Consider the following 12,708-nt stretch of genomic DNA (forward strand, 5'->3'; position numbering starts at 1 on the left):
CACTGGGAATATAGAGAAAACATATAAAATTTTAAATGGGAGAACAATTCAAAAGAAGCAGGAGAGAGCTTTACCTGAAGAAATACCAGCCTGATAGAGAAGTTTGGTAACAGGTGAAAAATGTTTAAAATTTAAAAAATAAAAAGGGAGAGAAAAAAAGGGGGAGATATTTTACTTTGCTTTAGTCAGCAAAGTTTCACTGAGGCCTATTCGAAAAAGCTGATAACCTTTCCAAGAAGCTTGATTGTCTCCCTCTTCCCTGTGAAAAGCCATGTTCATTTGAAGAAATCATCAAATGAAAAAAGGTTCAGTTTCTGAGGAGAACATGAATATTTGTGGTACTAACATCTGTGGTGGCCTTTCAATTTACTAGACCAAAAGCAAGGAGCAGGAGGAATTGGACCAGTCTAGTGGCTGAGAGTCTTTAYGGCTTCCAAACCACACAAGAACTCACTTGTGTGTTTGCATCAATTTATTACTTAGGGTGGCTCCAAGAAAAAAAAAAAAAACAACAAACCTGCATTTTCCTTAGAAGAAGCATATCCAAGATATGATGCTTTTACAAACTATTGCATCTCATGTCTCCTATTTGCATTTCACAAGATGCTCCAGTGTCATTCTCAACATTTCAGAGAAAAGATATTTAAGGACTAGAGAAAAGAAACCATGACAGAAAGTCATGTTGGGCTGAAGGGTGGGCAAGCAGCAGAGTGGGAAATCAGAATCCCTTTGCTCTGCTGGTRTCTAAATCCTCCCCCTCCCCGTGTCTGGGTGCCTCTGCTGTGCTGCTGATSTTTTTTCCATGCCACATAAAAAAATGTAATTGCCAGTGAATGCCATGGTCTCTGTGTGTKCAAAAATAACAATCCATTTTGCTTTCTAAGAACCTTTCTCTTTGAAGATGGCCTGCTCACAGCTGATGAAGGTTGTTGGATTTTCTTCCTCTGGCATGTGGATGGTTTCTCCTTAAATTTCTGCCCTCTTCAGCATGGCTCACTGTATTTTAGTCGTCCCTGCTGCCCACGCTCACCCACCATTTCCCCYGGCCTTTGTGGACAGCATCATGGAATAAAGTGAGGAGAGACAGCTGAGACTGATGCTGAGTTAGGAAACATTTCATCTCCCTGTAGCTGAAAGGCAAATGAGCAGCCATTTCTCATGGTTAATTAGTAGCACATGCTTTGCAAAGTGAAGWGCATCTCAGGGGCTGGGCTCTGCTCTGGCTTTGGAGCACTGGGACTCTGCGCCTCTCCTGTGGAGCTGCTGCAGTTTTTTTGCAGGGAAAATAGATTCAATTCCAGCGAATAGAAATTAATGTTCACATGAGGTGGTCCAGCTGACCATGCTGTTTTCATTCAAAGTACCTAAATGCTGAGTTCTCAAAAACAGTGCCCGAAAATGTGGAAGTGGGTTTGGTAAGTGTTTCTGGAGAAATTGGAACAAACCCAACGTTTCCTTAAGAATATTTAGTCTTCTTTTCAGCACTGTGGGAGGTTTGGGCTGCTGCTTTGCACATTTTTTAAGTGCCTTTCCCTTTGAGACACCTAGGGCAAAGGCCTCAGGCACTTGATGTTATCTGTTTTCATAAGAGTTTTTTCCATACCACATTTAAAATTAAAAAAAAAAAAAAAAAAAAGAAAAAGTGTTTCTGTGGATTGCCAGTGAATTCTATGGTCTCTGTGTGTGCAAAACTCTCACTGTAGTCACCAAAGAGCAGCACACAGAAAAAGAGTAGCCCCTGTCATACAGATTCGTGAACAGAATAAGCCAGGAAGGGCCCATAAGGGTTCAGAAGATACCAGCCATGCCARGTCTGGTGGGCAGGATGAGAACAGGGGTAAAACAAATGGTGTAGAGAAAATTTTGAGTCAAAAGCCTATGCTACAAAACTGAAGAGATGGCACTCTATATTTTAATTCTCTCAGGGGTAATTTTGGTATAAGTATACTGAAATACATAATTTTTTCCCTCTCCCTAAAGTTCTTAAAAGGCAGCATTTAGGATCAATTTGCCAGTCCTTGAGAAGGTGCCTGGAAAGGGCAAAATGGTCAATGATGACGTGCTTGATAATGAAAGATRAAAGTCATCCAGTAGCTGAAGTTGCTCAGGGCAAAGCAATTTCCCAGGTGTAAGAGGATAACTTGGTGTGCGTAACAGCAGGGAGAACAATTTCACCCTCTTGCATCACACCACAGAACTCTGACCTGCCCTCACAGAGGAGGAGGCTGTGTCACGATGAGAGCTCAGGGCAGCATCTGACTCCCTCCTGACTTCAGGCTCCACAGTCACCGCCTTCCACAGAGAGCAGACATTTGGGCTGGCAGCCCAAGGACTGCACCACGAATGCCAGGAATGTCACCGTGCCTGCCTCCCTGGCACCAGAGGCAGCACCTCTTCCTTTTCCCTGTGGAGATCTCCAGTTTGGTGAAAAGCCCAGCAGCGATCCTCCTTCATTGGCTTGTGCTCATCCTGCTGATGCTGCAGTCCATGAATTGCTTGTCTGGGAGTCTCTGCTCCCAGCCATTCCAGGTCACTCTCATCCCCACCTCCTAACCCACATTTGCTGTTTGCATGCGTTGGTGGCTGAGCATCTGTCTGCATGGCACACCGCAGAATCTCTGGATGTCTTCAGAGCYGGCAGCTGCACTCGCAGAAGCTGCATGGAAGTCAGATGCTAAAAAAAAAAAATTTGTCAAGTCTTAGAGGTTCTTGGCTTTAAAGGTATTTTAAAAAGAAACAAACCAACAGCCCCCACCCCTACCTTTAAGGATGTGCTTGGCAGAGTGTTATAAACAAATAAAACCAGTTTGCCCATGGGGTATTTGATTCTGCTCTGAGATCTGTTTGCTTCTGTGCAGGTAGTACCAGCTGAGGCAGACAAAGGAGTGATAATGTCTGGGGAAAAGGACAAGGAGATACTCCAGTCTTTTCTATGGAGTTAGAGAGGCTGAGGTGGAAACACTCAGCCACACCAAAAACAAGCCAAAAAYAGYRCAAAATCAGTGGGRAAAAAAGAAAGAAAATAAAGTAATTCTGCTGGGACAATATAGTCTGTTTTACAATTGACCCTCTTTACTGTCCAGCTGATTTCATGTTTTCATCCCTTTGTTTGGACATTTAATCAGTTTCTCTCAGTGTTTATCTGTGTGTTAAGTTGCACTAGTTTTATCTGAGTGTGAACTGATTTCATTAAATCACTGCAAGCTGGATACTTTTACTGTACTTTGTACCATTTTTATTTCTGTTTAYTCTAAATTAATTAGCACCAGTGTCAGGCTGGAGCAAAGCACATCATTCTTCAGCACAATAAGTGTCCATTGGTTTAACTCAATTCCAGTTTAACAGCAGCCAGAGTGAGCCAGACCAAAATCCATTGATGATCAAAATATTCCAGAGCAGTATTTCAGGATGGGCACAATGAGAGGACAAGCACATGTCATACCCTTTCCCTTGTACTTATGAACCAGGGGCTTCACCTCTTTTTGCTTGTGGACACTCTCTATTGATAATAATTTTTTCATTTGTTTTCCCATTTTTTTTACCAAGGGAGAGTTCATGCTAACCCAGGCAGTCAGACATCTGGGAAAGGGGGTGTTCTCACCCTGCACCAGAGCATGTGGGCTGAAAGTTTTCTTAAGGAAAAGAGCACATCCCACATGTCTGATGTGCTTGGGATCCACTCTTCCCAGCCGTTAGCATTAGGTGGTCACACCTTCTCCTTGGGAAAACACAATTCAAGGAATGAAATGTGTTTTTTTATATATTAGTCCAAACTTCTGCTAAATCAAATATTTAATATCTCTAGAGCAGATTAAAACCAGTCTCATTTAATAAACGATGTTTAATATAGCCCTGACTTTTCAGCTTGTACCTTTCAAGCAAGACAGTAAAACTCCCACCTAGGCAGCTGGCACTACATGTTCTTGTACACAAAAATGAAGAAGCAGCACACAACTGTGTGTGGATGAAGGCGGAGCTTTTCTCCACCAGCCAGCCTGAAATCTTTCCAGGATTTTGTTTCAGTTGTCTCTTTTCCCCAGAAGTGACATTTGCTGCYTTTGCTGGCAGGTTTGGCAACCTGATCTCACTTATGTGGTTAAAATCTGCAAGTAGTCACTTCACTGGGAAAAGTGGCTTCTCCCAGCCCATCCTGGGTAACCCAAGGCTCTCTGCTTCTGCTCTTCTCACTGCACAGCTACCAGGAGTCACCCCTTTCTTTCCCCATCCTCGCTGAAGGAGCACAAAGGCTGCTTTAGTCTGGAAAGCGGTTTGTACCCACTGGGAGTGAGTTCCCTGATGTTGGCTGAGGTTAAGGCAGCATCACCAGAACAGCATGGCAAGGTGGAAAAAATCACCCCTCTTAAATCCTCTGTCTCCGAACACAAGACTTTTTGTCTCCATGGGCTGAGAGGGAAGAGTARGAGGGAGGAGCAGGGAGGGAGGGCCATTGCACATGGTGTAAGATAACGAGAGTGGGAACTTCCCTTCATGCTCACAAACAAGGCAGCACTTCACCTCTGTTGTGCCAAGAGGCTTTCATTTTACAGTGCTGTGGCATAAACTTTCAAGATCTTAATGTGCTGTATCAGAAAAATGAGCTTTATTTCACATTTCCAGCATCTGCTGGTGGTGAGGAAGACAGAGGGAGAGAAGAGGAGCAGAAGGATGCTATTAGCAGCAGCTCTGCCGCACAAAAAACACCTCRACCTTTTTCCCTGTGCAAGAGCAATTGAATGCAGAGCCTATGTCACTTGCTGGGGACTATCACCTTCCCAGTGGCACTGAAGGGAGGGGCCTGATGGTCCAGATCTAACGAGGAAAACAGTGGTGCAGGGGCTGCAGGGAAGGCTCAGGGCTCCACACCTCCCTCATGGTGCTGGGGCTGCAGCTGGGCAAAAAAAGCAGCCCCAAAGGGCTCGGCATTTGTGAACCATTTGGTCTCACTTGGGTTGTACCCCCCTGCCAGGCCAGTGGGCACAGCATTGCCCCAGTTTCAGAGGGAGCAGCCCTGCCACATCACCATGCTCAGAGAGCACCGTGGCACAGTCACCTCCTGCCTTATTCTATTTCTTCTTACTATTATTTTTTTTTTCAGGTAACACTCTGGCCCCCACTCCAACCCCAGCCCACTTGCATGACAAGAGAAGGGGAAGATTTCCATGAAAATCTCAATAGATTCAGCTGTTTATCCAACAGCAGGATATGTATTCTAAACCTACAAAATATATGTATATATATATCTATATATAGTAATGGCATAACTGTGAAAGGAAAAGCAGTTCACTGTCTGCTTTTTATAATTTATAATCTCAGCAGGCAATTGAAATATATTCACCCATCACAAGGAACAGAAAATAATACATTTCTACTCTTACCAGACACAGGTACTGACYCAAGGGTGGTCCCAGGGCTACCCCTCCCAGAGCAGCCTTCAGATTTGGCACAAACAATTGATACTTGAATGCAGGTTTTGGTGCATGTTCCCATTCCTGGTCTTTAAAAAGCCTTTCACTCATGGTCTCACACTCTGACTTTGCTCTACGGTTGCCACCAGTCCGTGGGYGGTTATGGGGTTTTGCTTCTCATTTTTGTGTGACACAGCTTTGTTGGCCTTGCAGCAGCACGTATGCCTGAGGAGGCGCTTGTGCAATGTCCTTGGATGCCTCTTGTCCTTTGGAAGGAKGCTCGGTCTCCTCACAGTTTGAAGAGGTGCTGTCCCCGCTTTGTGTTGATTCAGCCTCATGGCAATGCCAATGGTTGTTTTGGGGAAGCTGTGCCCTGCAAGGGCTCTTTGCAATGGGGCTTATTAAACTTCTGGGCTTGACTCTCAGAGAGTGGCAGGAAAAATGACCTGGCACAGMAAGGTGCCATCCACAGGCTGGAGAGGTGGGCCCACCTTGAGGAAAGCGCTGGTGACAGCTTAGCTCCTGTCACTGCCCGAAGCAGGTGAGTGGACACAACAGGCCTGACCTCAGGACACATGCCCTTGAGAGTGGACACAACCTCAGGGCACCAAGGGTGACCACTGCGAAGGAGGACAACAAGCCCCCACTGCGGGCGCTTCTGCCCCAGGAGGAGCTCAGAGCCACATTACCCTCTGCTGCTGGGGACAGCTGCCCCAGGAAAGAGTCCCGGTGCCCATCCATGCATGCAGGACATCACAGGAAGGGTGGCTTTGGAGATGAGCTATTTGTCGGAATGGTTTCCTCTTGCCGCCTTGCAACCTCGCCACGAAGCTGCGATCACACCTTCAAACAATCCCTTGTTCATGGAACGCATTTCAAAGACTGGCAGATCTGGCTGGCAGAATGGGGTCCCATATATGAATTAAAGTCTTTACTTCTTTCTTCCAGAAGTTTTCAAGAGTGCTAGTGACAGAAGAGGGAGGGAGGGAGGCAAATTAAAAACTTTTTATACATTAGGAAGGTAAATGAAGCAAGCGAATGCAAAGACAAAGAGATGAAAGTCATATTTTATGGTAAGCATCATGCAAGAGCTTCTTATTGGTGATGGGTGCACAAAATAAGACACCAGAAGCCAATGAAAGAAATGGTTGTTAATACTCTGTCTAGAAATGATAGTTAGTACTGTGACTTTCTTTTTTCCCCCACTGATTAAATAATTTATATCAGAATACTTTTGTAATTTGAGTCTGTCAGATGGGAGCTCTTTTATATATAAATATATTTTTTTCTTTCCTGCTTTCTAATTAGCAAGGTACAAAACAGAACAGTAATATATTACACAAGCGGAGAAGTGACATTGTCTGGAGAGCCTGGCTGTGTCCCGATTCCCAACAAGGAGCGCTGCGATACCGCACTCGGGAAGCCCAGACTCCCCTCCTTTCAGCAGCTAAAGAGTTAAAGAGACAGATCAAAGTGAAAAAAAAGGGAAAATATTCCTTTCAGGCTCTGAAACACTGTTGCCTCCATGGAGAAGAGTAGTAGAAAATTAATAAGGTGGTGTTGGAGCAGATGCATGACCTGCAGTATAGTACAGAGGGCAAGAGTTCAAATATAAATAAATATGTATGGCTGTGCTATGTCTTATTAGATAAGAGTGCTGTCTCGTAAGCAGTTTAGGTGCAGCGAAGTGGCATCTGTAGTACTTGTGAGACAAGGAGCTGTACCATAAACAAGCCTTCTGATTAAGCCAGGGATTTTCTAAGAGGCCAGCAAGAGCCRGGAGGGAGATTCACCATTCCAGCTCTCTGGGATTAAGGTATCAGGCGTGGCAGGGGAGAGGGGGTGAGCCTCCTGCACTGATCCTGGCAGGATTGTCASCATTTGGGAGGCAGGACCAAAAGAGTCCCCATGAACTAAAGTCCCACCTGTTTTAAAGGAAAAGTTAGAATGCCATCCCTCGTGGTGCACAGCGGATGCTAATTCTCCTCAGCTTCCATTTCTCCAGATCAAAACTCCAGGAGACATCTTTTAACACAACATAGAGATCTGGGGGATACATTTCAGAGTCACTGTTTGAATGTCCCAAAGTCAGTAAGTGTTTGGGCCAGGGGACAGTGATGGCAAATGATGCCTTCCCTGAGAAAACCTGGGAAAGCAGAGACCCCTTTGTGTTCAGATCTATTTCAAATAAATCTAATAGAAATCATCTCACAGTAATTTTCCAGCCACAGGCTAATTTGAAAGTTATTTTAAAAGTATATGGATCTTATCATGATTAGATCTCCATGGTGAACTCTGATTTTTTTTTTCTGCCTTGTGAAATTATTTGGAAAAAGAAAGCAAGAACTGAGCTGATTACCAATAGTCTTAAGAAAAAGAAATTGACACAGACAAAATAGAGATTATCATTCTTTATCAGTCACAAATAAACTTCACCTCAGGTTTTCCACTTCAGTTGAGTTTCCCCTCTATTTTTCAGCAAAATATTTCTCAAATAGTTCCAATGACCCAAAACAAGCATTTTTCACAAGATGAATTTCTCTGCTGCAGAAGTTCATTCATCCCAAGACAGACTYCAGGAAAGACATGGGCAAGGCTTGTCAGGTAATGTGGAAACAAATGTAGGCAAAAGATGGAATTGGCTCCGTGCAAGTTTCACCCCTCCCCACTGCACCTCCCTTCTTTACTTTTATAGAGGGGGATTAGTGACATGGATAAGCCACGGGAGTAAAGCTCGCGTGGTTTGTACATGTCACCAGAACCCCTACAGAAAAATGCAGCTTTATAATATGTACAATTTCGGTTTAGTTTATTATTTATAATACCTGGGTACCAACAAAAAAGCTCAGACACTAATGCAAAGTTTTTAATTTCTTAGTGCGTTGACATCACTTACTGTCTTTCTCAATGTATTTTTATTTGTTTGATCTTCTATAAATTTTTCTCTTTGTTCTTCAGATGGAATAGCAAATCTAGTTCATTCTGAAGACACTCTGCTGCTATAAAGTAACTGAAAAACCTTTAAAAATTTAGAGTTTTAAGTGTGATAGCATGTCCCATAGGAATATTTGTATCATTGCAGGACACAGTATCACTTAGTTCTGTGGAAATCTGAAATTCCACTAATTTATAAGAGTATCTATTTCAGTCGTCTGTGTTATTTTAATGCAGACAATTTGTTGTAGTCAAGGAACTAAATATTCTATTCCTGCTCCGTTTCAGTGTGATTTTGGCTATACCAACATTTGCAAGCCTTTCTTTCTTTCTAACACCTTCATATTGAGGCATTTCAGCWGAAGCTTTCAGTGCAGTTTTCTGCTCATGGATTCAGATTTCTAAGGTTGTGGCACTTAGTGCTGACTGCCTGTCCTACTTTCATCTTGCCTTGCCTATGGCTGAGCCCATTAATATTTYGAAATGAAGCTGGAAGGTATCTCTTTCCATAGACTTGTGATCAGACCAGWTTTTCAGGAAACTAGGAAAGGTCTAGGAAAAGAAAAAAGACAGTGGGTGGCTGATGGTAGGTGAAAGTTTGAGGATTTCTGGGATAGGGTGGGGGAATTTGGCAGGGCCAGGGAGCTGCAGGTCCTGAGTAGGAAGAGATGGTTTGGGCAGAAGAGGGTTCATGAGCATCAGGACAGAGGGAGGAAGGGCATAGGAAGCAAGGTTTGCCAGAGGGCCAGAGTTTTTCATCCAGCATGTGGCCACAGACAGTATCCCGACAGCATCTGACTTGGATCCCACCTGGTACTGGGAAAATGTGCTCAGGAGCATTGCTCTCCCTTGCTACATTTGCCTGGCACTCCCTGCACCCCCCTCTCAGCAGGGTCTGTTGTCACCCCAGCCACACAGCGCCTCAGCCTCTTCCCTCACCTCTCAGAGCCTCCAGATTATCACTCCCACCTCCCCCTAGTTTATATCCTTACATTATTATGTGCTCTCTTCCTCCCTGCACGCACACAYGCACAGAGTTAAAAGAAGTCAGTGAAGAATTGGTGGCCAGCGGAATGATGGATAATAAAAGAAAACTCTAAAAGGAGCCATAAAAACTCGGAGCGGTTGTGGGACCATTGCTAGAGACAGCTCGCAACGTTGCACGGTTTAACAAAGGAAGATCAGAAGTGTTGACTAGACACTTTTGTTCTGAATTTGCAATGAAGCTGGAGGGTGTATCTATCCCGTCTGACGTTTCTGTGGGAGCAGAACGTTTATCTCTGCAACAAAGGAAGATCTGAGGCAGCACCTGCTAAAATTAAGCTTTCCCAAAAACAGCTCTATTAATTTGCACTCTGGAGTTTTAAAGCAAGTGGCTAAGGAACTTTCTGAAACTCCCTCATTAATAATTCACAGGTATCAGGAGAAGGAGTTAATTTTGGAGCCTGAAGGTCAGCAAATACTGCTGTAAAGAAAAAAAAATCTCTGCTGGAAAGAACAGAAAAAAGAAAGTAATAGAGAGAAATAGAGAACCAGCAAGGCTGACAGTTCCAGATACATCCTGAAAACAAATTTTTAGGGCAACTATAATGAAAGATTTAGAGTCTAAGTATATATGCATATATTCATAGAAAACAAAGGCTAGCCATGAAATGCACAGAGTAGTACTTCAGGTACTTCCCTGCKGTTTAGGATGTGAGTTTTTATGAATTCAAATTATCAAGACTATTGTCCRGGGGCCCAAAGGATAGTTTGGTGCCTGTGTGCTGCTCACAGGGGCAGGCTGGTCTGGGGATGCCCAGTCCCAGTGTCCCTGCACCCTCAGGAAGGACACAGTGGTATGGTCCCACAGGGCCATGCTGCACAAGGCACCCATGGGAACACTTTGGGTGGCCCCTCCAGGCCTTGCCCAGGTGTTTGCAGTGAGGCTGATGGCACATTTGAGGTCAAGAGGAAGCTCACCTTTGGACCAGAGGGGCAAAACCTTGAGCTGCATCTCTACAGCTTCAGCAACCCAAATGGCTGCTGCCAGGTAGAGGYCTAAAATCCTTACTTTTGTTTTAGAGGATCCATTTTCTTGCAAATCTAAACGGCATTTTTATTATTATTTCCAGTTGTTACATGATTCTTATTATAGTTCAGCACTGACGTCAGCAATAAACAATAATAGGATTGTGAACTATTGCTCTTTCTAATAAAATTATGTTTCTTCTCYGTATTATAAATCTAATAGCTATTACATCAGTACCCATAAATATATATCATTGCTTACCTTTTTTAATATATACAGGGCATTGCATGCCCCAACAGAAAATAATCAGATTTTTTTTTTTATAAGTTAGCCACAGCCATTATTAGATCATGAATGCCTAATAAGTAGAAGTAGAAGATATAATTAATGGRCAGTTTTCACATCATTTTCTCTTTTTGAAGTGGGAGAAAGAGGTGGCTTTTACCTGCTTTTCCTTCTCATCTAGAGCTACAGCCTCCATTCTGTCCTCTGTTTTTCTCCACACTTTTCTTTATAATTCCTTTCCCTTTCTTGTCTGARGCTAAATGCTGGTAAAACAGCTTTGCACAAAGGCATTGCAATTTCTCCAGTGCAGAGCCATCAAAAACCTTTTCCTCCCTGAGAAAGAGCCAGGAAACAGCCTTTTCCTCTGCTGTTCGATGCTAATGCACACACTTGCTATCCTTGTGGCTGAGCACSTGGGCTCCCTCCCTTGCCCTCCATGAGGGATACCCCCTTTCCCTGTTACCCTTTTTTTTTTTTATGATTCCTGCTTTGGCCATGCTCTCCTGGATGGCCAAACCTCCTGATGCTCTTCCTTCGCCCCTGGGGTGTGAGTTCCCTTAAGGCTTGTGACAGAGGCTCATGTCCCAGGCAGGGTGACCACCCCAGCCACTTCCCAAATCCCCATCCCTCACCCCTCCGTGAGCCTTTCTGGAGAGGACACGCCTGGCGGCACCCCGGGGCAGCCCACGACATGGACACGGCTGTGATCTATGGAAGTGCGTGCAAGATCTGTATAAATAAGGCAGATTCCCCCCTCCACCCCCTCCTCCTCCTCCTCCTCCTGCTCCTCCTCCTCCTCTCCTCTCTCTCAGCGCTGATTAATGTGTTGAATGAAACCTTTAAATGTTTGATTTCAAAGCAGAGGGATTTTTTCCCCCCTTCTTTCCGCCTATCTGTAAAGAAGAAAAAAAAAATCCGCGATCATGTGGGAAATGTTGATTTTAATGGAAAAATTGCATTGTGCTGACTTTCATAGAGTAGAAAATCCACAGAGTGAGACTTCAGGCTTGGCACCTGCTCCAGAACCTTCCTGATGAAGCAAAGGTTGTCTTCATTAAGAGCATTAATATTCATGCAGCATGGTAATTTTGACACAGAAAAGGTCTCTGTAACCTTTTCTTGTGTGAGAATTTTTTACTTCTCAAGGAAATTACAGTCCAGCAATGACTTAATTAATGCTGGGTTTCTTCAGCGGATTTTGAAGAGCTGTCAGTTTGGGCTTGCGGTAGCTGTCAAGCAGGGAGAGGGCTCTGGCTTGGTAGATTGAAGGGAAGGAGGGAAGACACCCGAGCCCCCAGTGTRGATCCTTGCAGCTGGGGTGGACTGATGGGGGGGAGGTTGGGGGGCATGCACACCCCCCACATTACTTTTAATTTACCAACCTGCTTTCCCCACTGCTGGGTCATTCACTATCGGTATAAAGGACACAGTTTGAATTAGTCCTCCATTTCTCACTCAGCTTATTTGTTATTTTTATTGCTATTACTACTATTTTATAAAATTCATTTTGCTCTCCTCTTCCTCTAGCAGCATGCATGGAAGTTCTCAGCAGAAGCCCCCTTTGGATGTTGCACAGCCACTGTTGCGAGTATGGGGAAGAAAGAAAGAAAGAAGCCTCCTTCTGCTTTTAACAAAATATTTATATATGTGCATATACATACGTAATCAGATAAAAATACTCCAAAGAAATGAGATGTGCTGCCAAAGAGGAGCAGCAGCAAGCGGTTTTGTTTTTTTTTAAATCAAAGTTTACATTCTTTTGCAGTGATGTCAGTCATGTTTGCAGATAGGGCATTTCGCACAGTGGAGAAGGAGGGAGCTTCTGCTTTCTCCTTCTTTTCCTCCGTTTAAATTTTTTGGGTATGCTTTCAAGACATTCTTTTAGGAACTTCCTTTTCCTGAGGCTGTTCTGTTTTTTTTCTTTCTCCAGATCTGAAGTGTCCTGTCAGCTTTCCCAGATCCAGGCCTGCTCTCAGTGCAGTACTTTTCTGCTTATCCCTCTTTGCCACAGCACCACCAGGGAGCTGCACCACAGCCTCCTCCTTCCCACTGGAGAAGATGAAGGGGACTTSA

The sequence above is a fragment of the Malurus melanocephalus genome, unplaced genomic scaffold, assembly GCF_030028575.1.
Source record: "Malurus melanocephalus ecotype Western Australia unplaced genomic scaffold, MMel_1.1 scaffold_69, whole genome shotgun sequence".
NCBI classification, from domain to species: Eukaryota; Metazoa; Chordata; class Aves; order Passeriformes; family Maluridae; genus Malurus; species Malurus melanocephalus.